Source organism: Acomys minous (assembly GCF_964271855.1).
Source record: "Acomys minous genome assembly, chromosome: 2".
Lineage (NCBI taxonomy): Eukaryota > Metazoa > Chordata > Mammalia > Rodentia > Muridae > Acomys > Acomys minous.
This window is the reverse complement of record NC_140484.1, coordinates 91,319,922-91,344,479: the sequence shown is the minus strand read 5'-3', so window position 1 is coordinate 91,344,479 and position 24,558 is coordinate 91,319,922. Positions and strand designations below refer to the sequence as shown.

Sequence of the window (24,558 nt, the reverse complement as noted above, 5' to 3'; positions counted from 1 at the left end):
GAGAGTGCAGGACAGACAAGGCTAGACAGAGAAACCCTGTATCGAAAAACCAAAAAAAACAAAAACAAAAAAACAAAGACATGAGGACCAAAGGTGGTGGTACCACAAAAAAGGAATTTGGGGAAAAGGAGATTTAGTTCTTGATCCTTTGCCCACAAGGCCACACAGGCTGGCAGGGAAGCAGGGTGTGCCCATATTTCTGAGAGGTTCGACTTCCCCATTTCCTCTCAGGCAGCCAGGATTATCTTTGATGGTGGCCAGGCCTAGATCACTCTTCTCTTCACCCTTTAACCTCTTGAGTTTTATAGGAAAGAGGGTAGCCTTCCCTGTAGCTACACAGTCACCAGGAGGACTGTAGAGCACAGTGTGGTTCATTACAGTAAAGCCTTTTTCAAAGCTGATCATAATATTTGGGCAGGCAGAATAAATAAAGGATTACAGAGCTGTCACCAGGTAATGACTCTTATAGCCTCATTAAGAAGAGAGCTGTGTTTGATGAAGTGCATGATGGTAAAATCTTCCCAGTCATGTCATCCATGAGTTTAGTGAAATAACCTAAAGAAGTTCACATAACTCTGAGGAGCCCAGGCACCGGACAGGGGGTTTCTGGGAAATGACTTCCCTGATCTTCAGAAGACTGTGTGTGCTGAGAATGAATATCACCTTCCTGTTTCACAGAGAAGGAGAAAGGTCACCTTTAGAGATTTGCACAAGTAGGACATTTTTTGTATTTCTTTCCCAGGTTGTACAATCTGAGAACAGGGGTCTTTTTGTTTTCCACAGATGGTATTCTGAAAAGTGAAGGCATTCTCTTGAGATCCTAATAAATCTCCCTTTCATTTCCTCCTCCTCCCAAAGACAAAGCACTCTTACCAGTGACTCATGTGCCTTCCCTGAGATCATCCTGTCCTACAGAGTTTCTGATCACACCTTCCTCTCAAGCAGAGTTTCTGACAGGGTCATGAACCTTTCTTGATTCTTAGATAGAGGTGAAGGCTCAAGCAGCTTAGTAACATCCAGGGGTGCAGCATCCCGTGAGGTGCAGACATCATTTAGGCATGTGGAATTTTTCTTCACATCTTCGTCACTCTCCTCTGTTTCTTTAGACTGTACTTGGAAAAACTCAACATAGGCTTCACACATGGAAACAGTGCTGCCAATAGATCCAACTTCCTCAAGGTGGGTCTTTGTTGTCTTGGTGTCTGACCAAATTATCTCCAGAGCAGAGCAGAGCTACTGCAAGAAAAGCCACAGATCCTGACACTGGGTGGCAGTGTAGCTGATGCTGCCTCAGCACAGTAGTACTGAGGAGGGGGATGGATGGGAATGGGGCTCAAGCTGTGCAGGAGCTGTGGCTGCCTCTCCCAACTTGTCTTTCTCTCTTTTATGACATTAGAACTGTTCTACTTCCTCGTTCTGGTTTTGTACTGCAGGCTATAAACACAGTGTTCAAGAGGGCTGAGCACTGGAGAGGGATCTCCTAAAGAAATACACCATCAAATATGAGCAACGCTTGGCTGAGAAGGTCAGTTTAAATGTCATGGAGATGGGGATTCTGTGCCAGTTTCTCAGCCAGTTCCTGGGACTGTATTGTGCTGTTTCATTGGAGTTTGTGATTTAGTAATTAGGCTCCCCAGTCACTAGAACATAAATGCACTTGAACTTGTACAAGCTGCCCCCCCATATCACACACACACACACACACTCACACACAGAAAGAGAGAGAGAGAGAGAGAGAGAGAGAGAGAGAGAGAGAGAGAGAGAGAGAGAGAGAGACTTAGTGAAGACAGCCACATAGCAACTGAGGAGGGCAGTGCTGGCAGTTTTCCACCACACCTGGCTTATGGAACCTGTGGCGAGACCTGTTTAGAACTACACTTTGTTCATCGCTGTGCTGACAAGACTTTTATTCTGAGATTTGAAATTTTAGCCTAAATCCTTCTCTCATCCTGTAGAATAAGAAAGAAGAGGAGCTAAAGCAGCAGGGGCCTTCTGAGAGGACATAGCAGACATCTTTTTGAAAGTTGGATGTCCTAGCTGGGGCACTCTTCCCTTTGGGCCTGTGTTCAGTCCTGAAGAAAACAACTGTGGGCAGGCAGGCCCTAGTACACCATTAGCATCAGAGGAACCTCAGTCTTCTTTTGTACTACTTGAAACTTGTAGCCCACCATGTTCAGTAGAGGATAGCTCAGATTCAGTAGTCCCAAACATGTCATCTACCAAGCAGCCTGGTAAAAATGACACAGTGAAAAGGCCAGCGTCATCACCAGAGGTTCCTGACTTGTAAAAGTCTTGTGTAGAAGTGATCTGCATTGCATCTGAGTCAGCCACACAGGAGACAGACTGGAGCTCAGCAGTAAGGTAAGGCAGTGCTGGTGGACAGTTTCGGAAGCCTGGGCACTGAGCAACCAGCCCCTTGTCTGTGTCCTCCGTCCTTTGCTTCCACAGATCCCCTTACTCTGCTGTGGAAACAGAACCACACGTGACGAGTGCTGTCTTTTTCTGTCTTTCTACCCTGACTGTCCTATAAAAATACCCTTTAAAGTGGGGTGAGCCATGTTAGTTTCCGCAAAAATTGCTGGACCTCAGCCCCTCATAATAGCTCTGTAGCAATTCAAAGAATAATCTTAAGCAACACTTAGCCAATACCGAATCCTCTCCTGTCTTAAAATCTGTGTTAGCGTTTATTCTCTGAAAGGCAGCGTCTCAGATAGTCTTATGAGATAAAGGACAGCTGTGATTCAGCAGAATATCAGCTTCTCTGCTTGAGATCATTTCGTAAACTGTCATGGAACCTCCCAGTATGGCCAGGGAGTCGGTGACTCCATGGACAAAGCCCCGGCAGTAACTGTATTAGGAGCAGAGATGGAACCTCTAGAAAGCAGACAAGCACCAGGCATGGCTGGCCACCTCTATACTCAAAGTTCTCTTAAGTTGAGATAGGACAAGGCTTGGCTTCTCACAGCCCAGCTTGATGGACACAAAGAGAAGCACAGAAGAGATTCTGTTGGAACAAAACACAAGAGGAGAACAGCACTCTAGGGAGTCTAGTCACATCTGCACATGTGCTGAGGCGCCAGTGTGTCCTTGCTCACACGTGAGCATGCACATGTTCAAAGTACACACATGTCCTAGACATACACAACCACACCCAGAGATCATGCATAAAGTATTTTTAAGGATACATCCACAAATATTTAAAAGAGCAACGATCCATATGACAAAGCCTTCCACTCCAGGCTCTATCCAAGGTGAAAGCTCTGGAATACTTGTAGTTTATCTCAGTCTATATCTGAAAGTCATAAACCATGGAAGCCACTTGTGTGAGTCTCACTATGAGGCAAGACACACAAGGACCCAGGAAAGCACCAGCCTAGACCTCAGCGTCCAGAAGCCAGCAGTCCTGGAGATCTGAATTAAAGAGAAAGAAAACCTCTGTGTACCAGGAGAGACACAGCAGAAGTTCTCCTTTTCTTTGACTGTTAAGTTTCCGGTGGCTTTAGGCTGCCCACCTGAATTAAGGCAGAACGGTGCCCAATGAGCCCGTACAACAAAATAGAGGTTTCACAGTCACATCCAGAAATACTGCTCCATCCATTCAAGCTGACAGTAAAGTCCACGATCCCAGTTCGTCATCAGCTGTAGTCAGAATTTGGAGAAAAACACATCCTGCTCACTTGGTGGTTCCATAATGGGGACGGCAGGGCTCATGGAGAAAATCCCAATGACTTCCTTTCCTTTTTAATTATTTATTTTATTTTTCATATACATTTATTTTATTTTTGTTTGTTTGTTTGTTTGTTTTTCGAGACAGGGTTTCTCTGTATATACTTGCCTGTCCTGGTCTCACTTTGTAGACCAGGCTGGCCTTGAACTCACAGCGATCCACCTGCCTCTGCCTCCAGAGTGCTGGGATTAAAGGCATGTGCCACCATGCCCGGCTTACATTTATTTTATTACACATGCATAAATCAAACTACATACAGCAGAGAGAACCATGTTACAGTCATGAGTTCTATAAATGTTACATTCATAATGATTTGGCTATTTGTATTTGTCAAACTTGAAGTAAGCATCTTTCTTGTCTTGTTGGGTCTAAATTTCTGAATGAAGTTCAATATCTATCCTATCTCCTCTCCTTTAACTAGATGCTATCCCCTAACCAACTAAACTTGGTTGTAGAACAGGAAATGTGACTTGGCTTTTCTTTGCCATGTCACCACACTGAGTTCTGATCATGACCCCTGGGCTCTGTCACCTCAGACTTTTCTCTAATTTTCCATTGCATTTCAGAAACTCAGAGGCCTGTGCCAAGTGATCCTTCCTCAGGACTTGTGTGAGAAGTTCCTGAAGTCAGCCAGAAAGAACACCAAGAAAGGCATCAAGACTGTGGTGTCTTGTGCAGAACCCTGGTAAAGATATAAAGCTTCTTTCTGATCTAAGGCTGTGTCTTCCCTTTTGCTTCCCGGCTAATGCTAATAATTCCAGTTACTGGCAAACTGAGGCTGAAGGCTTCCTACAAGTTCAAATCAGCCTCACAGAGTGACACATTGTCCTGAAGGAAAGGAAGGCAACCAGCAGGCAAACAGGCAGATAGGCAAGAAAACAAACAAACAAACAAATAAATAAATAAATAAATAAATAAATAAAAAGAATAAGGCATGGAGACATGAATGCTAGCTAATTCTAAAAGGAAAATGAGGACTCAATTATTTTTGGGTGGTGTGAGCATCTACTCTGGTAAGCCTTGGTATATAAATTATCTAAACACTTCCTGACTCCCGAACAGGTGTGCTAGATTGATACAGGGAAGAGCAAAGGCCTCTGGATTGCCAAAACAGACATCACAGGTTCTTCTCAGGATCTGTTTCCTGTACAATAATCCAGCAAAGCACAGAGGACCAAAAGCTGGGAAACGATGAGTGGAAGGAGAGAGATGAGAGCGATTCACTGGGATGGGGTGGGAGCATCACTTACTTGTGTTTTGAGAGAGTACATTTGAGACCTCCAGGGAATTGCAACAAGTTGTTTTCTCTTCACAGGTTACAGAGGAACATTGCCTTACCCCTATCATCATTCCTCAACAGAGAAGAGGTTCTGACTTTTGTTATGCCATAAAGGAAGAAGAATTCTTTATTATACAAGAAGAACCAGGGCCTCTCACCCTAGGTGGATTCATGTCTCTCTGATGGTGAGTTCCTATTCTCTGTCTCCTAGTGGTGAGAATGCAGGAGGAGAGAGACATGGAGGAAGAGAGGGTTGTAGGACTGGGCAGTAGGCAGGAGTAGGGTCCAAGAGACCGAAGTGAATTGTCAGAGAAGACAGTTGATGGAAGAATAAAGAATACTGAGTAGGGGTAGAAAGAAGAAAAGAGATTGAGCAGAGGGAATGTAAGAGACCATTGAGCTAGAAGAGTGAGAAGACAGGACAGATGGTGACATCTGAACCAGGAGAAGCTGAGCTGAACCAGAAGAGAGACTGTTTAGAGGCCGGAGAACACACAAACAAAGTGACACTGTAGCCAACAGAAACATAAAGGCTCAAGCTAGAGGCTCCTACTCACAGAGGGAGAGATCTCATGGGTCTCAGAAGCAAGAGTGAAGGGAGACAGCTAGAACCCAGGGGGACTGTTGATCTGATGTTTGAAGTAGTCATGAGAAATCTTGGGGAGGAAGGAATCGGTCTTCTGTTGACAGGAGGGAAGCAGGTATGGGTCAGAAGCTGATGAAATGGTTCCTGATTAGATGCTATGTATATCTAAGCCTGGATGAATAAAGGAGTCGTGTGCTCAGTGAGAGACAAGGTAAGAAGGAAGTGAGAGAAACTCAGCCTATTCTGACCATTATGTGTTCGTAGGACAAAGCAGTTTCTTCCCCCTCCCTTCTCCACCCAGCTAATGAGTGTTTGCCTGGAATGACTTGGGCGATCATGGTTATGGCCAGGTGTTGAAGCTCCTTGGGCCTGCCTCCCTAGGTGGAGCAGGTGTGGCTCGCCATGCTTACTTGGAGTTCTTTGTTTCTTTTGTCTTCTCAGACCCACCAAACCCAGACAGCACACACACCCATTTTGGAGCCAGAATCCATCACAGTGGTATGTGCCTCCAAGTACAAACAGTGAGTATATGAGATTCACGTCTGGAGGGTACAAACGCTCTGTGGCTCAAAACTATATTAAAAACTATCTGGCCTGGTCCGTAATCCTCTGGGTAGTTTCCTGTAAGAACTTCCCTATTTCTCTGGATAGTTCCCCGTAAAAAACCGTGCCCATTTCTTTCAAAGGTAAACAATCCAGAGATAAGCTAAACATAGACCTCCTTCAGCAAAGGTCAACAACTTGAAAGTCACAGCATGCAGCCTAAGCATGGGATTTCTAACATGTCTGCATTTAGCATGGCTTCCCACATTTTGTAAACAGAGCTTTTCAGGTATCCTGGTTATCTTGAGCAAAACGAGCTTTTCTTTCTAGAATCAGAAACAACAGTTAACCTAGCACAATATTATCTTGAATGAACAATGGTTTTGTTAGAGTTGGACAAGACCTGGCAATTACAAATTCAACCCTTACCAGCCCTTAATATTTGGTAGGTCCAATTTTGCTTTAGTGTTTACTTAAGCACAGTAATTTTAAACTTTGGCCATTTTGTTTGGTTGCTTGAGGTTTTTGGAGACAAGGTTTCTCTGTATAGCCTTGGTTGTTCTGTGACTGGATCTGTAGATAAGGCTGGCCTGGAATTCAGAGATCCGCCCATCTCTGCCTCTTGAGCCCTGAGATTAAAGGTATGCAACACCATCCACCCATCTTGGACAAAAGTTCTTAGATACGCCGGGCATGGTGGTGCACGCCTTTAATCCCAGCACTTGGGAGGCAGAGGCGGGCGGATCGCTGTGAGTTCAAGGCCAGCCTGGTCTATAAAGTGAGTCCAGGACATCCAAGGCTAACACAGAGAAACCCTGTCTCGAAAAACAAAACAAAACAAACAAAAAAAAGTTCTTAGATACACTATTAACCTCTGGATTGTGGTGGTACACGTCTCTCATCTCAGCATGCAGGAAGCAGAAGCAGGAGTATCTCTGTGAGTTCCAGGTCACCCTGGTCTATAGAATTTGTTCCAAGATAGCCAAGGCTACACAGAGAAACCCTGTGTTAAAAGCCAAAGCATATAATCCAGGCTGACTTCAATCTGTAGCCCAGTCTAGCCTTGAGTTTAAATTTCCTGTCTCAGCATTTCCAATGCAAAGATAAGAGGCCACCCCACAGGGCTGCACGGTTCTGCTTTTGTGACTATCTCTCTGGATTCTTTGACAGTTTTTAGCTGAGGAATGAATCAGGAGTTTCCGTTTTTTCAACCCTCGTGTCCTACCTGTCAACCCAAGTCAAAAAACAAGTTGACCATTCTTCTACTGAGGGACACTTAGGCTATTTCCATGTTCTGGCTATTGTGTATAAAGCAGCTATGAACATGGTTGAGCATATGTCCCTGTTGTGTGTTAGGGCATTTTCTGGGTATATTCCAAGGAGTGGGATAGCTGGGTCTTGATGAAGCCCTATTCCCATTTTTCTGAGAAAATGCCAGATAGCTTTCCAAAGTGGTTGTACTAGTTTGCATTCCTACCAGCAGTGAAGGAGTGTTCCTCTCTCTCTCCACATCCTCACCAACATGTGGTGTCATTTGAGTTTTTGATCTTAGCCATTCTGATGGGTGTAAGGTGGAATCTCAGTGTTGTTTTGATTTGCATTTCTCTGATGCCTAACGAGGATGAGCATTTCTTAAAGTGTTTCTCAGCCATTTGATATTCCTCTGTTGAGAATTCTCTGTTTAGTTCTAAGCCCCATTTCGCAATTGGGTTGTTTGGTTTTGTGGTGTTTAATTTCTTGAGTTCTTTATATATTTTGGATATTAAACCTTTGTCAGATGAAGGGTTGGTGAAGATCTTTTCCCATTTACACTATGGAGTATTACTCAGCTATTAAAAACAAGGAATTCCCGAAATTTGTGGACAAATGGACAGACCTAGAAATTATCATGAGTGAGTTCACCCAGAAGCAAAAAGAGACAAACGGTATATACTCACTTATATCAAAACACTAGTCCAAGGGATACGTCCCATGAAAAACTTTACTTACCAAGAAAGTGGGTCAGAGGAGAGGACATCCTATTGAGACTTTAGGCAAGAGTAGCATGGAAGAATGGGGAAATAATAGGACCCACAGTGTCCTGGAAACCTACAAGAAGAACTTTATGACAGGCAGATCTGGGTCCTGGGGTCCTCCTCAAACTAAGGCACCAGCCAAGGAGAAATAGGCAGTAAACTTTGAACCCCTACCAAGACCTAGCCGACGAACACGATATTCTCCACCGTTGAGTGGAGAGTGAGATCAGATTCACACATGAACTCTGGTGCCCCTTTTCTGACCATGTCCCCTGGATGGGGAGGCCTGGTGGCACTCAGAAGAAGGATAGCAAGTTACCAAGAAGAGACTCGATAATCTTAGAGCATACATAGGGGGTGGAAGTCTCCCTCAATCACAGACATAGGGGAGGGGAGAAGGGGGGAAGAGGGAGGGAGGGTAGAATGGGAGGAAACAGGGGAAGGGCTAACAATCAAGATGTAATATGAGTAAATTAATAAAAAATGGTTAAAAAAAAACAAGTTGAGAGCCAGTGATGGCTTCACACATCATTTAGAGGAAGAGGCAGGCAGACCTCTGTGAGTTTGAAAACAGCCTGGTCTACAAAGTGAGTCAGGACCGACAAGGCTACACAGGGAAAGCCTGTCTTGAAAAACAAACACAAAACAAAGCAACAACAACAAACCAATTGGAGAAAAAAAAAACCACAAAACCAAAACTGGTTCTATAGAGTTTGCAATGGAATGATTTATCTTCCTGGATTAGGGAGGGTTTGGGCAGGGACCTGATGATGGAGATAAGATTTTGTTTACTTATAAAAGATAAGATTTAAAATTGCCAAAATCCTACATTACTAAAGGCACAGTCTTGGGGGGATCAAAAGCACAGGACTGACCTAGGAATAAGCCACAGAGAGAGACTCAATGTCAGGTTGTAAGACCCGGAGGCTAGGTCCTACTTCCCGGAGCCCAATGACAGAGGAGTGTCCAGTCTGATGCAAACAGCAGGAGAAGCTTCATTGATCCATCACGATGGGGGTCTACCAAGGTCTGTTGAGCTAGAGACCCCAATAAGCGAAGCCTGAGTATTTTATACCCTTACAGAAGCAGAATTGGTGGCTAAGTAGAGTTGTTGGACCATCACTGGTTCTTAAGAATGCCCTTTAAAATGATTGGTTACTAGTTATTTTACTCGTGAGGGGCCAACAGCTCAGCTTGAGACATCACCTGCTATCAGGTGTTTGGGCCAGGTATGAGGGTGTGGTTTTTCTCGGAAAGAATAGAGCAGCCCTGAGGCCATCTCAGAAAGTACTCAGTGGCCAGGGTTGAAAAACAGATTTTCTATCTCTTCAAGGTGAGTAAAGGGCAGGAGCCAGGGCAGGAGCAGATGGCTGTGGCTGTTGCAAGGTGAGAAGTGTCTAACTTCTCTTGGGGTTCCACAGCTAGATCCCCTGGGGCCACAGATTTCTTTCTCCCTGTCTTTTTTTTTCCCCTTGGATTTTCAAGACAGGGTTTCTCTGTATAGCCCTGGCTGTCGTGGACTCACTTGTAGACCAGGCTGGCCTTGAACTCACAAAGATCCACCTGCCTCTGCCTCCCAAGTACTGGGGTTAAAGGCGTGCACCACCATGCTCAGTCTCCCTGTCTTTCATAACTTCTGGTACGGTGTTTTCTGTTTCTTTTTTTCTCCTGAGGCTAGAACCCATGGTGTTGCCTCTGTCAGGATTCTATAGCTGAACCATGCTCCAGCCCTCCCTCAGCACTTTAATTAATTACCACTATATGTCTTGGGAGAGGGGCAGATTTCAAGTGTTCCTGGAGACCAGATAAGGGTGAGATATCCCTGAGTCAGAAGTTCTGGGTTCTGGGAACTACAGGGGACTATTTTGCAAGAGCAGAATGTGATCTATACTGGTGCAGGTTGATATAATAGGCTCATGGGAGTGCTGGGAACAGAATTAGGGTCTTCTGTAAGAGCAGCAAGGGCTCTTAAATGCCGAGCCATCTCTACAGTCCTAAAACTATTAAAAGTACACTTAAAAGAATGCATTTAGCTGGTGGTGGTGGCACAAGCCTTTAATCCCAGCACTCTGGGGGCAGAAACAGACAAATCTCTTGAGTTCCAGGCCAGCATTGTCCTCAGAGCCAGGTCTAGGACACCATGGCTACACAAAGAAATGCAATGCAAACAGACAAACAAATAGTAATATCCATTAGCATATATTGTTGAACAAAATAATGAGTTTTACATTTTTATACACGTTGGATCACATTTTCTCCCCCACTATGGTATCCAAGACACCCTACACCTCTATTTTATTCTCTCTCTCTCTCTCTCTCTCTCTCTCTCTCTCTCTCTCTCTCTCTCTCTCTCTCTCTCTCTCTCTCTCCTTCTCAGCTCACCACTCCACCCCAGACAGGGTTTGGCTGTCCTGAGCTCACTTTGTGGACCAGGAAGACTTTGAACTCACAGTGATCCACCTGCCTCTGCCTCCCAAGTGCTGATTTAAAGGTGTGCATCACCAGCCCTGGCTTTATTCCTTTTTTGTCTTATTTTACTTTTTCCCCTTGCCCTCTGTCGTTTAATGGCTTTCCTGCATAGCTCTGGCTGCCCAGGAATTTTCTCTAAAAACCAGACTGACCTAGAACTCAGAGAGATCCACCTGCCTCTGCCTCTGGAGTGCTGGTATTAAAGACAGTGCCACCATGGCTTTTCTCCCTGCCTCTTTCCCTCCCCTTCTCCTTTTTTTGATGTGAGGGACAGAGGGTTTCTATGTAGCCCTGTATTTTCTGGAATTTGCTTTGTAGATAGGCTGGCCTCATACTCTCACAGATTCACTTGACTCTGCTTCCTGAGTGCTGGCATTATCCCTGTGTGCCACCACACCCTTATTTATTATGCTTAGTTTAGCTCTTTCAGAGGAGAGGAGTGTGGTATTTTTGTGAGTCTGGCTTACTTAGCTTAACAGAATGGTCTCCAGACCCAATTTTCTCTGCCTTGTCACTGAACAAGCCTTCACAGTATGTTATACCTCATTAAAATTCTTCATCCATTGACTCACTGAGAGAGAGACAACTAGTCTGATTCCATTTCTTGGCTGCTGTGAATAAGGCCACAGTCAAATTGGCTGGTCATGTAACCCTCTGGCATTCATATTTGACTCTTTTGGATATATGTTGAAGGATGGTACAGCTGGATCATATTGTAATTCTAATTTCATGTCTTGAGGAACTGGTTTCTGGAGTGGCCACATTTCCTTTGATGTTGTAAATATGAGGGTCCTTCCTCCAATCCTCACAAGACTGTATTCTTTCTTTCTTTCAGATTTTTTTGTTTTGTTTTGTTTTGTTTTTTGAGACAGGATTTCTCTGTGTAGCCTTGACTGTCCAGGACTCCCTTTGTAGACCAGGCTGGCCTTGAACTCACAGTGATCTGCCTGCTTCTGCCTCCCAAGTGCTGGGATTAAAGGCGTGGGCCACCACGCCCGGCCTCTTTGAGATTGTTAACAGGGTGTGGTGGTACATATTTTTAACTACAGTGCTTGGGATGCAGAGGCAGGAAGGTCTGTATGAGTTCCAGGTCAGCCAGAACTACAGAGAGTAGTCACACAGAATTCAAAGAGATCTGTCTGTCTCTGGCTCCATAATGAAGACATTAAGGGTGTGTTCTACCACCAGCTCACCTGAGTGGGTTTTCTTTTCTTTCTTTTCTTTCTTTCTTTCTTTCTTTCTTTCTTTGGAGAACAGGGTTTCTGTGTGTTGCCTTGTCTATACTGGAATACTTTCTTCGACCAGTCTAGCCTCCAATTCAAAGATATCCACCTGCCTCTGCCTCCCTAGTTCAGGAATTCAAGGTATGTGCTACCTCACCCAGCTCAATGGAGGTGTTCAAACCTCAATGGAATTGGATTTAGGGTGGCTTTTCTATTTCTAGGAGCATCTTTAATTGGAGCAAAAAGAGCCAAGACCAAAATCCAAAAAGAGCCCAGTCTCTCTCTCTCTCTCTCTCTCTCTCTCTCTCTCTCTCTCTCTCTCTCTCTCTCTTCTCTCTCTCTCTCTCTCTCTCTCTCTCTCTCTCTCTCTCTCTCTCTCTCTCTCTCTCTCTCTCTGTGTGTGTGTGTGTGTGTGTGTGTGTGTACAAGGATGTTTTTTGTTTGGCAAAGAACATGGGCCCACAAGAGGTCATTCCTCTTCTAATGGACAAACAATACCTATTCTCTCAAGTCTGGTTCCAGGGGAAAAACACAAGACACACTCACACAGCCTGTTTCACATCCCACACTTGGAAACAAATCAAAAACATGTTTGCATTCACTACAAGTCAGAGATAGGGTATGACCAACTTCATAAGAACACGGAGTAGCACGCGCAACAGTGAGCTCTGAAAAGTATTACAATAGAGCTCTGGGGTACAGTAGAGTTTGATATGTTGAGTGCAGCTGACTTCAGAGGCAGTTTTTCCAAGCAAAGGAATATAGTCATAAGCAGAGAGAAGCCATAGTGAAACCCTGAGTTAGCAGAGGCCTTTTGAGCCAGAACAGCTGAATTGAATCAGCCATCCAGTATTCAGGAAGAACTAGAAAGGGTGAGTTTATTCAGCAGTAATTCTCAGAGGCTGAAAGCATTCTAGGTTTAACTTAGCAAATGGAGGATGAAAGCTACAGCCTTTAGGATCAGGGTATGTAGAAGATGAGATTGTTTGGAGGCTAGAGGCTTCCAGCCTAGGCTTAGGGATAGTTACACATAAATGCTCTGGGCTGAGCCCAAGCCATGGATTCATAAAGCTTGTGTACAGCTCTCATCTCATGCTACATCTCAGGAGATAAAAACAACTTTTCCAAGGCTGGTCTATAGAGAGTTCCGGAACACACACGGCTACACAGAGAAACACTGTCATGAAAAAAACAAAAACAAAAACAAACCAACATTAAGCATTTTAAATGTAAGGTGGTGTCTGTGGTTTAGCTTTCTGTAGTAAACAATTTAAGAATGAAAGTGCTTTATGTCTTCACTCAACAGAACAGCCATAATATACTCTGGCATTCTCTATCATGGTGACTTATGAACAAATCAGGGCATTGGAACATGCCTTCCTCAGGAACATGTTCCCAGATGAGCAAGAAATCCAGGATCTGCCTTCAATACTCCAGCTTAAGGACATAATATTGCAGGTTTGTGTATGGAGTGTCTCTCAGGGTCATCACCTTGTCCAGGGCCTCCTGTGGGCTTTGTTTTATTGTTGGCATTTAATGTTTTATAATTATGTGTATGTGTGCATACCTCCTTATCTATGCAGCCTTGGTTGACTCGGATTTTGCTCTGTAGATCATGGTGGCCTCAAATTTAAAGAGTTAATTCTTCCTCTGTCTCCTGGGTGCTTGTATAAAAGGCGAGAGGTTTTGTTCCTTGCACTCTGTGTTTTCTTTAAACAGTTCCTGTTTATTGACAGTGGTATTGTTCAGGAATGGATGCTACATAGGAATGGGTGATTTATTTTCATAGCCACTCACTTTATTAAGATAAACTAAGACTCTCTAGAGGATTATAAATACAAGATCTCCATTGTGAATGCAGGCCTGACTCTAAGCTCACAGGGCTAAATGGGACTCTTCCTTCTTTCATGTCTTTTTTTTTTTCCTGACGGATTTTCTCTGTGTATCTTTGACTGTGTTGGTCTACAGAGTGAATTCTACAACACCGACGGTAACACAGAGAAACCCTGTATGAAAAAACAAAAACAAATATATCATATATACTAAATACATAAATTAAGCACCTTTTAAAAATATGAATTATTTTTTAAAAATATTAAATACTACCCTTTCTTTTCAGATGTGGTTTGTCAGAAAGAGAAAGTGCTGTCACAGTAGTGATAAAATCAGTGGATTTTGTCTCAGGCAGAATCCAACAGTGCAGTTACAATGGGAAGAGCATCACACAACCAGGCCATTCCAGTGATGGGTGCATCCTCTAATCAAACCTTTCCAAAGATGGGGGCATCATCCAACCCCACCTTTACATGGATGTGTGCAACATGCAACCAGGCCTTTCCAGTGATGGGCGCATCATCCAACCAGGCCTTTCCAGTGATGGGCACATCACCCTACCATGTCATGCCAGTGATGGGTGCCTTATCCAACCAGATCATGCCAATGTTGGGTGCATCAGCCACCCAGGCCTTTCCACTGATGGAAGCATCAGCCAACCAAGCACGCTAATGAGAGGAGCATCATCCAACCATTCCATGCCAGTGATGGATTCATCATCCAACCATTCCATGCCAGTGATGGATTCATCATCCAACCAGCCCTTGCCAGTGATTGGTGCATCACCCAAACAGGCCAGGCTACTGAGGGGAGAATCATCCAACAAGCCAGTGCCAGTGATGGGTGTATCCTACAACCAGGCTATGCCTGTGACAGGTGCATCACCCAACCAAGTCCTGCTACTGAGAGTATCAGTGCTGGGACTAAAGGTGTGTGCAACCATGCCTGGCTCTTTTTTTTTTTAACTGAGTTAATTCACTTTATTTTTCTTGTATAAAAACTCTTATGTGGTAGCCCTAGAGGGAGCCTGTGTCCACTGAACAGAGACTCTGATATGGGTTTTCACAAGATGATCAGTGAATTCCTAATAAGGAAACTTGGTGAATACAACTTCTTTCCAGAGGTCGGTTGTCTGGTAGGTTTTAGAGATAGTGTAAAAAGTGGTCTTAGCAAGGTTGCCCAGGGTGGCAGTACACTCCTGGCTGATGTGTAGCAGTCATCAATACAGGCCATCATCAATAGCTTCGTGGGCACCAGAGCAGAGACAATACCAGTGCCTCTGGGGGCAGGGATAAAGTGCACCAAAACAGCCATAGCGGCCCATCACCTTGCAAGAAATAGTGTATGGCTTGCCAATTTTTTTCCCCCAGTAGCGTCTCCACACAAGGATGATGGAAAGCTTTGCCAAAACAATGGATTCTGGGATAGCAGTGGCTACCTTCTTGGAGCACTAAACATTAAGACCAATGTGACCGTTGTAGTCCCCAATAGCAACAGAAGCCTTGAACCTGGTCCTCTGGCCAGCTCGTGTCTACTTCTGCACTGGCATGATCTTGAGAACCTTATCCTTTAGGGATGCGCCCAGGAAAAAGTCAGTAATTTCAGATTCCTTAATGGCCAGGGAGAACAGATAAATCCCCCTCCAAGGACTTGATCTTCCTGTCCTTAAACAGGTGGCCCAGCTTGGTGATGAGGATCCAATCCTTGTCCTCGGCTTTACCTCCAGGAACCCCACAGCCATGGCCTTGGCCATGGTTACAGCCCCTCAGACTGCTGTTGAATCCTCCACAACAGGGCATCCTAATCCTAGGCCCCCAGGTAGCATCATCTGCCATGTGCTGTTTTCCAGAGGAAGAAGAAGCTACAGACATTTCTCTGCTGGCATCGGTGCCTGGTCATTCTCATGATAGAACAGTTCTCATTCTTCATTCTTCATCCTGTCATTCTTCAGACCCTTCTTGTACTGGATATTTTGCTGAATGCTCCCCTGAAAGAAACCCTTACAGCCTTCACAAGCATCAGCTGCACAGTGGAATCCAGATGCCACATCCCCTCAGACTTTGTACAGCAGAACCATGCCACTAAATTGCATTACACCTCTGTGACTCTTGGTCATGCCAGGGGCACCAGATTAACCTGTTGTCACAGGACCATCTGTGTGGTCACTCCCGAGGACACCATCGATGGTGGAGATCCTCACTGTCCTTGGGATTGCCGTTGGCATCTGAGTTAGAGCTAATTTGGAGAAGATGGAACTGATGAGGACAAGGAAGGGAAACCGTGCTTAGAACCATGGCTGTGACAAGAGGCAGAGCTGGAGGAACTGGTGTGAGCAATTACACCTCCTGCATTCAGTTCCATGGCGCTTGGTAAGGTGCAGCACTCACCTTGCAGCCTGGGGCTCAGGTAGTGGGGCTTGCGGGCCCCAAATCAGGTGCACCAGGTGCAGGTGGCTCTGAGGGCTACATAGGAGGTGTGTGGTGCCCAGGCTTCCTGAGGCAGTGCTGGGCAGCAGGCATGGCAGCTGATGGGGCTAGAATTGTCTTTTCTCTTTCTTTCTTTGGTTTTTAGTTGGAGGTTTCATGTAACAGTGATATGGAATTAAGATGAAATATTTGACCAGGGTGGTTGTAGCACATGTCCTCAATCCCAATACAAAGGAGGCAGAGACAGGGAGATCTTTGTCTGGTCCACAGGATAAGTCAGGGTGGAACCACTGCTGATAAGATGAGCTACTCACAAAGATAGTCCAGTATTCAAAAGGAAAAAAAATTCCTTAAATTCCTATGTAAGTCTTTTCTTAATAATAATTTCCTTACTGATCTAGAGGATGGATACATAGAAATCTTGGGTTTATGTAAAAAGAAGATAATGTGACACTGCCCTAAATGAGCACCCAGTATCCTTAGAAAGAGGGACTTCCACAGGAAACTTGGTGTCAATAGGTTTTTTGTTTTGTTTTTGTTTTGTTTTTTTGGTTTTTTGGTTTTTTGAGACAAGGTTTCTCTGTGTAGCCTTGGCCGTCCTAGACTCGCTTTGTAGACCAGGCTGGCCTCGAACTCACAGTGATCCGCCTACCTCTGCCTCCTGAGTGCTGGGATTAAAGGCGTGCGCCACCATGTCCAGCCATCAATAGGTATTTTGACCTAAAAGGGATATTCAGTTAATCAGCACAGGGACTCAGAGTTAGGATAGGAGACAAACATACAAGCTGCGTGTCTCCCACAGCCAAAACCTATTAAATGCTGACTAAGGTGAGGTGTCAGAATGCTTTTAGAAGCCAGCTTATCCCTTTAAACCTGAAACACTATCATGGGGAACAGATGGTGCTCATGCATAGCACAAAGAGACAGAAGGAACTATGCAGGCGACAAAGTACATGCCAACCTACGTTAGGTTCTCGGACACAAAGGCTCTGAAGGAAAAACTTCCCATTCCATTTAGAGAAAGGGGCAGGATGAAAATAGCCACAACAAATATAAAAACCCAGGTACAAGATGCCTAGGGATGCTTAGAGCAGTTTAAAGTTGATTCTATAAGGTAATGCCTTTTCTATTGCTCTGGGCAACCAGCTTATTATCCCTTTAGATGTGTTGAAATCTCATGTGGGACAGATAGCAGCTTGTCCTAATGAAACAGGTGTCCCAGAGCCCAGAAGAGGACCTTTGGGTCAATGCAGTCTTGTTTGGTTTGTATATGATAATGATTGTGTGTTCATCGGTAATGTTAATATTATACATCTTTTTTGACTGAGGTCAAATGGAACAGCTCTAGGAAGAAGAGAGACTGCTAAAGTAAATCAGTCTATACTTGTATGACTTCAAACTACAGAACAAGCAGATAACTTACATTGCTGAACCCGCTATATGGAAATAGCTCTGAGACTGGCAGAGGCATTAATGTCTATGTATAGCCAATAATGCTTGTTGGCTACAGAATCCCCATGACTTACTATCACATGGCATTCTATATGGTAAAAATGACGATTTACTGCTCAGACAAAGAGGAGAAAACCATCCTTAATTGCTTTGTGTATCTTTCACATCTCATACATTATTCATTTTAGTACTATATATTACATGTGAGAGATTACATGTTTTCAGAATCAGACACTGATGATGATGGATCAGACACGACAGGATTCATCCTCCAGAATGCTGAGACACTGACACAAATGTTCCATCCTCGACTGCTGTGGTTACTGTCCCTCATCACAGCCTGCTCCCAGGAGACCTTTGAAGAAAGCTGCTGATGTCAGTTGGTCCAGCATTTCAGACTGTCCCAAACAGCACTTCTTCTTCTTTTTTTTTTTTTTTTTTTTTTTTTTTTTGAGACAGGGTTTCTCTGTGTAGCCTTGGCTGTTCTGGACTCACCTTGTAGACCAGGCTGGCCTCGAATTCACAGCAATCCACCTGCCTCTGCCTCCCAAGTGCTGGGATTAAAGGCGTGCGCCACCACACCCGGCTCCAAACAGCACTTCTATTAAGCCTCAGTTTTCTCAACATTTGGAGACTGGACCACAACTGCTACGGCTAGCTTACTTAGCCAATTTTTTAAGTTCATTTGGGCACCCAAAAAGGCATTCCTTGTCCCAAATTATTGAGAAGCAATTTTGAAAGCAATGACCCATTTCCCTTAAGGGGGAATTGGATTTATTTTTGGTTGTTTCCTTGGGATATAGAAGTTTATTTTCATTTATTATATATGTGTATAAATGTATATGTAAAAAAGTAAACAAAATAAAAATGTTTCTTGAACTGAGTTGTGGTGGTTTGATTAATAGAGATCCTTCTAGGCTCAGGCATTTGCACACCTGGTCCCCCATTAGGGAATTTCCCAGGAGGTAGGATGGCCTTGCTGGAGGAAGTGCATCATTGAGGGCAGGCTTTTAGAGCTAAAAGCATCTTCCCACATCCAGTTCACTGTTGTACTTTTTAGTTGAAGATGAGACTTGTCTGCTTCCTGCACTAGTTATTGGCTGCAATTTCTCATAGACATTATGACTCTCTAGAACCATAAACCAAAATAAACTCTTCCTTCTGTAAAAAATGGAGCTTATTGTCATTCAGAGTAGGTTACAAGTTATCAATGGTCTTATTTAGAGAGAAAAAAAGGGTTAGACTCAGGATTTCTCTCTTTTCTCTCTCTCTTTTAAGTATGGAGATAGAACCTGAGAATGCAAAAGGGCCATATAGAAGTATGTTATAGGAATAATAAGACAAAATATAGAATAGTCTATCTACACTTCAACTTAGAGATATAGTTATATTAAATAAGGTTATTTTAATACATTGGTATAAATTTTGATATATTGATACAATTCAAGGTTACTTTGTTATACACACACAAGCGGGGGGGGGGGAGAGAGAGAGAGAGAGAGAGAGAGAGAGAGAGAGAGAGAGAGAGAGAGGAGAGAGAACAATCTGGTATTAGTTATTGTACCCAAACAACTCATTTATAGTACAAGGTTTACTTCTTCTATTTTTAAAGTTGCTATTACCATGTGTTTTAGGATAAGTAAATAATGCAAGTTATTTGTTAGTTGATCAACTCATGGTCAAATTTCTAGTATAATATAGAACAGTAATATATGTCATAGAATTAACAGAGATATGATTCTACAGATAGATAATGTAAAAATTGATAAATCAGTGATCTTCAAAACCTCATAGCCCTATAGAAAATAGAAATGACATAGACACAGTCATGAAAATGGGGATGGCCATGCCAAAAACTTTGATAAGTATCTTTCCCTATGGTGCCTGACTGAGGCAGAGAGTCTGTGATGACCTACAAACACATCCATAGCTTTGGAGAAAGAACTGAAAATTCAATGCTGTAATTTTTTCCATGAGGGAGGTTCCCAGAATGCTCCCCTTCCACCTTTCTCCATGCTGAGTTTACAAACTGCCTGCCTCTATGAAACAAGCCTGTCCAAATTAAATGCTTTCTTTGATCAGAATTGCCTTGGTCATGGTGTCTCTCCACAGCAAGAGAAGACTCACTAAGAAACTTGCCTTTGGTCTGGAGAGATGTCTCAGAGCTTAAGCACTCTGGCTGCTCTTCCAGAGGTCCTGAGTTCAATTCCCAGCAACCACATGGTAGCTCCCAACCATCTGTAATGAGATCAGGTGCCCTCTTCTGCAGTAAAGGCCTACATGCACACAGAACACTGTGTAAGTAATAAGTAAATAAATCTATTTAAAAAGGGACACTTGCCTTCCATTAATTTTTCCTCTGCTAAGGCTAAAGTGTAGGGTCCAGCATACTAGGCTGGGTATACTATTATGGAGATATAACCCCTGCCCCTCACAGGTTCTCTATCACTGAGCCACAACTCCAACTCCTCACTGGGGATTCAAGGTAGGGGCTCCACCACTGAGCCATGTCCCTTTCCTCTCACTGGGGGACTCTAGGGAGGTGCTCTACCACTGAGCCATGCCCCCAGGCTATCAGTGGGGGTTCTAGGAAAGTCCTATGCCCATGAGCCATGATCCTAATACCCAGCTGACATTCCTGCAAGGAGTTGGTTTTTGAGTATCCACTCATTTACAGCTTCTACTGGAGGTGTCAAACACTAAACATCACAGCTCAAAAGGGGGAAATAGGTCCATATGAGTCTCGATAGTGCATGCAAGAAGAGACGTCTATCTGGATAAGCGGGCACTAGCAGCTTGTGCTGAGAAGTGGCTGAAACCCATAGATTTCTGTTTTTCTCAGGAGGAATGGCATTACTCTTTCATCTGAGGTTGGCGGTGATGATTCTAACTCACCTCCATCAGGGAGTTGTCTGAACAGGCAAGGCAGTTCCAGAGGCCAGGTTGTAGGAAGTCTTTCCAGGTAGTAACTGCTCTGGATGGAAACAGGTTAAATCATCCCATCCAAAAGCATGAAAATCCTGATGGAAAGAAAACAAGACCATCAGGAAGCTATGCAGAAAACCTAACATCATCTCTTAGGACACACAGACAGGAAAGAAAGGGTGCAGAAAAATATTCCTACTTAGTTGAGGAACACCTGTATAAAATGTGGGGGATTCATAACCTAGCCTATCCCACTATAGTGCCAAAGGCACATACAGTGACTGAGACCTCCCACTGTCAACTTTCCTGCTGTCCTGTTCTAGACCTCCAAAGGACACCTGCAAATCTCCAGTCATTGTCCTAAGCCTGAAGTCACTTTGACTTTGAGGAAATGCAGAGCCTTGAAGGCAGATCCCAAACAGCCCACCACTAAAGCAAGAAAGACCATTTCTGGAGAAACTGCTTGTTGCCTCATGCTAATACACCTTGTTAAATGGATGGCTGATATACATACTTGTGTACACACACACACATACACACACACACACACACACACACACACACACACACACACACACACACACACACCTAAAACTTTAAAACAAGAATGTTGCTACCCAGAGGATGCAATTGCACCTTTCCCTCAGCCTGCCCACTGTGTCTATGCTAAATCCCACCATGCCTCACCTCTATTTGGTGTCCAGAGATAGTGGCACAGCATAGTATGTTGTGCTGGGAATACAAAATGTGTTTTGATTGCCTCCTCACTATTTGTTTGTTTGTTTTTTCGAGACAGGTTTTCTCTGTGTAACAGAGCCCTGGCTGTCCCAGACTCACTTTGTAGACCAGGCTGGCCTCGAACTCACAGAAATCCACCTGCCTCTGCCTTCCAAGTGCTGGGACTAAAGGTGTGCACCACCACCACCCGGCTGCGCTCTCACTTTTAAAAAGGTTTCTGCATGTATTTCATGTATACGAGTGCTGTATTTGCATGTATATCTGCATGCCAGAAGAGGTCAAAAGAATCTATTATAAATGGTTGTGAGCCACCATGTGGTTGCTGGAAATTGAACTCAGGACCTTTAGAAGAGCTGCCAGAGCTCTTAACTGCTGAGCCATCTTTCCAACCCTTGTTTTTACAATTTTTCCAGACAAAGTTTTTCTGTGTCCTGACTCTTGTTGAAGTCACTCTTTTGACCATGCTGGCCTTGAACTCATAGAGATCCGTCAGCATCTGCCTCCATAGTACTGGGATTAAAGGCAGACACTACTTATGTCTAGGCTGAGTCGGGGGTTTTAGCTAAAATCCAGTAACTCTGGAGCTACAGCTTACTGGTTTTGAGCAGTAGATGTCTCACTTATATCTGGACACTAGCCCAGGGGATATGTCCCATGAAAGTCTTCACTTACCAGGAAAGTGGCACAGAGAGGAAGACATCCTATTGTGACTCTAGGTGAGAGAAGCAAGGGAGAATGGGGATATAGAAGGATCCAGAGGGTCCTAGAAACCTACAAGAGGAACATTATGATAGGTAGATTTGGGTCCACGGGTCCTGCTCAAATTATGGCACCAGCCAAGGACAATACAGGCAGTAAACTTCGAACCCCTACCCAGATCTAGCCGATGGGCAAGACATTCTCCACAGTTTAGTGGAAAGTGAGGTCTGACTTTCACACAAGCTCTGGTGCCCCATATTTGACCATGTCCCCTGGATAGGGAGACCTGGTGGCACTCAGAGGAAGGATAGCAGGCTACCAAGAAGAGACTTGATACCCTATGAGCATACAAAGGGGGAAGAAGTCCCCCTCAGTCACAGTCATAGGAGAGGGGAGTAAGGGGAAAATGGGAGGGAGAGAGGAATGGGAGGATACAAGGGATGGGATAACCATTGAGATGTAATATGAATAAATTAATAAAAAAATTAGAAGAAAAAAAAAACAAAGTCTAAAACTTGTCAGGTGATGGTGGTGCATGCCTTTAAATCCAGCACCAGGGAGACAGAAGCAGGAAGATCTCTGAGTTTGATGCCAGTCTGGTCTAGAGCCAGTTTTGGGGCATCCAAAACTACACAGTGAGGTCCTATCCTTAAAAAAAAACAGCCAAAACAACAACAACAACAACAGATGTCATTTTTAGATTGTGACATATCCATGGCAACAGTTCTGGAAGAGGACCCTGATCTGGATCCTAGCATCTGCATGGTAGCTCACAGTTGCTTGTAAATTCAATCCCAGGGATGCTGTGGCCTCTGTGGGCAACAGAATATAGGATGCACACGGAGACTCGGAGGCAAATAGAAAGTAGCAGCTGGTGTAGCTGTCGGAGCTTTTGTCTAAGGCAAATTATCATGGGCATCAGTTTTCCCAAGTAAAAGATCTCTTGAGGCCCCTGTGGCTGGACCCACTAGGTTGAGTCCCCATCTCAGCAACAGCTGCCCTGTGTCCACAGGTTTTGTAGGAAGCATTCTGACGTCTCCCAATATCGTTACTGTCTTTGTGATATTAGTTGCCATGGTCAAAATCTGTACCAAATGGATCCTCACATGGCTGTGTTCAAGGCTGCAGAGGCAGTCACCAGCATCTTCCTGCTGTCTGTGTCTTAGTTCATGGGAGAGAGGCCTGTGTGAAACAAGATTTCAGATTCTCCTAACATATACTATGGACATGTCCAGATTATATTTCAGCTATTGCTCAAATGTGGACTCAATGTAGTGGCCACAGCCACAGGGGCCACAAGAGATCTGTGTTTTGACTTTGCAAAACTGAAGCCCATGATAACTCACCTCAGACAATAGCGTCTCACAGCTACACGTTAGCTGCTATTTTCTTTTTTTCCTTTTTTTTTTTTTTTTTTTTTGTTTTTTTTCAAGACAAGGTTTCTCTATGTAGCCTTGGCTGTCCTAGACTCGCTTTGTAGACCAGGCTGGCCTCGAACTCACAGCTATACGCCTGCCTCTGCCTCCCGAGTGCTGGGATTAAAGGCGTGCACCACCACACCCAGCTAGCTGCTATTTTCTATGTGTATCTGAGTCTGTGTGTGCCCTGCGTTCTGGTGCCCAGAAAGTCCAGAGGATCTGCTGGGATTAAATTTACAAGCAGCTATGGAGCCATCACCATATGGATGTTGGGATCCAAATCAGGGTCCTCTTCCAGAGCTCTGGACATGTCAATCACACAAAATGGCAATTCTTGTCTTGTTTTGGCTTTTTTTCTTGTGGTTTTTCCTTTTTAATTTTTATTTAAGTAATTTAAGTTATTTAAGTAATTAAGTAAATATTATATTTAATTTCTTATCCCCTCACTTGTGTCTTCCCATTCCCCCCCCCTCTTATCCTATACCCCTCCCCTTGTTCCCCAGTATAAGATCACAGCCTTTCAGATCTCTTCCTGGTAGCCTGCTTACTCTTCCTCTGAGTGTCACAAAGTCTTCCCTCCAAGGGGAAGTGGTCAAAGAGGGGGCACCAGAGTTCATGTCAGAAGCAGTCCCTGCTGACCACACAATTGTGGAGAATGTGAGGTCCATTGGGTAGATTTGGATAGAGGTTCTAGGTTTACTGCATGCATTGTCTTTGATTTGTACAGCTGTTTGAGCTGACCCACCTGGGTCCAGACCCACCAGCCTTAATGGTCTTCTTGTAGGTTTCTAGGACCTTCTAGATCCTTCTATTTCCCTGTTCTTCCTTACTTTTCTCACCTACAGTCCCAATAGGAAGTCCCAGTATTCATCCCAGTCTCTGGCTAAGTGAAGACTTTCAGTGTTTTGTGTTTTGAGTCAGAGTTTCTCTGTGTAGCCTTGGCTGTCCTGGAACTTGCTCTGTAGACCAGGCTGGCCTCAAATATAGAGATCCGTCTGCCTCTGCCTCCCAAGTGCTGGGATTAAAGGAGTGTGCCACAACTACACAGATTTGGGTTTTTAATTTTTTTTGTGTGATGATATGTATAACTTCTCTATTCTCCTCCCCGAGGTCTGTGACAGGAGGGGACCTCCTTCCCCACCATATGGTCACAGCCTATCAAATCTCATCCCTGTTGCCTGCTTATTCTTCCTCTGAGAGCCATCAGGCCTCCCCACCAAGGGGA

The 24,558-nt window shown here is 44.2% G+C and overlaps 2 long non-coding RNA genes across 3 annotated transcripts; both read left to right on the top strand.

Moving 5' to 3' along the window:
* Positions 1-578: 578 nt before the first annotated feature.
* LOC311591566 lies at positions 579-2,011 on the top strand. The gene is made up of 3 exons (XR_014777139.1): positions 579-1,179; positions 1,434-1,525; positions 1,956-2,011. It is a non-coding gene; the product is annotated as an uncharacterized lncRNA (long non-coding RNA).
* Positions 2,012-2,033: 22 nt separating this feature from the next.
* On the top strand, positions 2,034-18,436 carry LOC311591553. 2 transcript variants are annotated; one of them, XR_014777129.1, is made up of 6 exons: positions 2,034-2,231; positions 4,294-4,412; positions 5,043-5,191; positions 6,034-6,113; positions 13,149-13,304; positions 13,962-18,436. It is a non-coding gene; the product is annotated as an uncharacterized lncRNA (long non-coding RNA). The 2 variants fall into 2 exon arrangements; XR_014777130.1 differs by having other exon boundaries at positions 2,226-2,361; positions 13,149-13,300.
* The last annotated feature ends 6,122 nt before the right edge of the window (positions 18,437-24,558 follow it).